Source organism: Bidens hawaiensis, unplaced genomic scaffold, assembly GCF_021521415.1.
Source record: "Bidens hawaiensis isolate Kalapana, Puna unplaced genomic scaffold, B.hawaiensis_p1.1 tig00038209_1, whole genome shotgun sequence".
Lineage (NCBI taxonomy): Eukaryota > Viridiplantae > Streptophyta > Magnoliopsida > Asterales > Asteraceae > Bidens > Bidens hawaiensis.
In genome coordinates, this window is record NW_027496715.1 from 175,749 (window position 1) to 178,511 (window position 2,763).

General features: G+C 35.0%; 1 pseudogene across 1 annotated transcript; it reads right to left on the reverse strand.

Annotated features, from left to right (window-relative positions):
* Positions 1-380: 380 nt before the first annotated feature.
* On the reverse strand, positions 381-2,247 carry LOC143590204 (aquaporin PIP1-1-like; annotated as a pseudogene). Its single transcript, XR_013145430.1, has 4 exons — positions 1,839-2,247; positions 915-1,213; positions 689-829; positions 381-603 (listed from the first exon to the last, which is right to left on the reverse strand). The product of XR_013145430.1 is annotated as an aquaporin PIP1-1-like (transcript).
* Between the last annotated feature and the right edge of the window lie 516 nt (positions 2,248-2,763).

A 2,763-nucleotide genomic window follows, 5' to 3' on the forward strand; every position in this document is an offset into this window, starting at 1 on the left:
CGGCTTCCCTGGGCTTATGTGCTTTGAAATAAGTAGTGATGAGATTTAGGGTATACTAGTAATTTCACAATAAAGGTAACAAAAAATTAGCATTAGTGTCAAGAACTAAAATTGTTACGTTTTAGCAAACGCCAAACATTCGCCAAAACTGTAAGACGAACATGTAATCATATTGGCCCAAACTGGCTTTCTACATTAAATTATACAATTTTTTTATTAGATTTCTAATGAATTTGAGCTATGCTGATGGATAAAAGTTACCACATGTGTCGATGTAGCCCAATATTAACCCCTTAGAATTAAATAAAGGAAAAGAAAAACATATGAAATCATTTAAAAGACATGATCTTCCTTCCATGGTTTTAAAGATAATACAAAGAAGAAAGAAATGAAACCCATTTAGGGGGATGTCATAATTTACATAACATTTATTAACAACAAACAATAAACACAACACAAAAAAACACATTTAAAATAAAAAAACAAGACACGTTTAACAAAAAGAATTTAAGATCTGCTCTTGAAGGGAATAGCTCTGATCACAATCACATGGTAGAAAGCAGCAAGTGCAGCTCCAATAAATGGACCAACCCAGAAGATCCACTGCAACACACAAGTAAGAAAATAAATAGTCAAATTTTGACCAATGTTTCATACATGTTGACTTCAAAAGTCAACCAAAACTTACATGGTCATTCCAAGCATGGTCCTTGTTATAGATGATTGCAGCTCCAAGACTTCTTGCAGGGTTGATACCGGTTCCGGTAATGGGAATAGTCGCCAAATGGACCAAGAAAACCGCGAACCCGATTGGAAGAGGGGCCAAAATCTACAAAATAAAAAAGTCAAAGTCAAGATAAAGGTTTGACCTTTTTAACTGTGTTAATTTACGAAGGGGGAAAGTTTAACCATACAGGAACATGTGAGTCTCTTGCGCTTCTTTTGGCGTCAGTGGCCGAGAAGACGGTGTAAACAAGCACGAAGGTGCCAATAATTTCAGCACCGAGACCGGAGCCCTTGGTGTAACCGTGGGCTACAACATTGGCTCCACCGCCCAAAGTGTTGTATTCGTGCTTGCCCTCGAATCCTTTGACCACACCCGCACCGCAGATGGCTCCAAGACTCTGCATCACTATGTAGAACAGTGCTCGGGTCAAGGATAGTTTTCTTGCCAATAGCAAACCGAATGTCACGGCCGGGTTAATGTGTCCTCCTGTTTTGTTTTACACATAATTTTATAAAATTAGAAAAATGGATGATAATATTAACTAAAAACAGAATCTTTAGTTCAAAAGATTAACTTTTGGGCTATAATATATGAGGGTTTGTAAAATAGAGACAAATCTTTATTACTCCATCATCTAGACACTTGGCTAGTCAAATATCACTAAGCACAAAGTCAACCTAAGCTAAAGTTCATCTCTAAACACCAAGAAACAAACACTTGACATGAGATTTCAAGACTAAAATATAATCAAGATTATGGTTTTAATGGAGTTTCACTCTTAATGAATGATAATCTTAGTAAAATTGGATCTTTAAATCAAAAGATAAACAGGGTTTGTGAAAAAAAAAAGAAAGGAAAAAAAAAGACAACTAATCTTTATTATCTAAACACTTAAACTTGTCAAACATCACTAATCATAAAGCCAACAAAATTCACCTTAAAACACCATAAACATGAGATTTCAAGAATAATAATATATTTTCACTATTAATGAATAATAATCCAAGTAAAAAACTGAATCTTTAACTCAAAAGATAAACATGGTATGCATAAAAACACACTAAATATAAGATAAGGGTGACTAAAAGCTAAGGTTATAATGAAACAATACCTGAGATACCAGCAGTACAGTAGACAAGTGCAAAGATCATGCCACCAAAAGCCCAGGCAATCCCTTGAATCCCAACAGTGCCACACTTGGTAGGAGACTTGACGACTCCCATGACAGTGAGGACAGAGATATAAAGAAACAAGAAAGTAGCAATGAACTCAGCAATGCCAGCCCTGTAGAAAGACCAAGAGGTCAACTCCCCAGGCTCAAACAGAGGAGCTGTGGTGGCTCCTTGTAGTCTTTGTCTGACTGTGCTGATGTCCCAATTGGCTGCCTTTCTGAATACTTGTTGGCTCCAAGATTCACATCTTCTTCCTTACCTTCCATTCTTCTTGTTTTTTTTTCTCTAGGAACAAATATTAAGTTTTTTGGGGTGTGAGTTTAAGAGTGTGTGGTGGTGGGTTTTGTGAGGAGGATAGAAGATGGGGTTTTATAATGCAATGTGTGTTTTGTTTAATGGACTATTTTATTTGTTTGGTAATTTTGTGGTTAATGATTGTGTAATATGTTTCATAATAATGTAGGTCTGGTTGTTTGTTCTGGAAAGTGCAGAGGGTGTGACAGATGGATTTAGAATTGTTTTTTTGTGTTTTTGTGTTAATGTGTTTAGAATATTTCTTTTCTTTTTTTTTAAAAAATAATAATATGTTTTTTTTCTTTATGTTATGTGTTGTGTTGTTATCCGGTACAGAGTGGCATTCAATTATGGTCACCCAATATTCATATGTTTTAGGGATTTGAAAGTAAAATTTTTGCTGGATTTTTGAATTTTAGCTTTTTTAAAGAGTTATACTAAATTATATTTAGTAATTATATAGTATAGGTGGCCCCGTGGATTCATTGTGCTAAGTGACGGGAATTCGGCTGGTCTCGATATAGCTCTTTACATTATCGACACTCTTTCTAGTAATAATTGAAAAAGTAA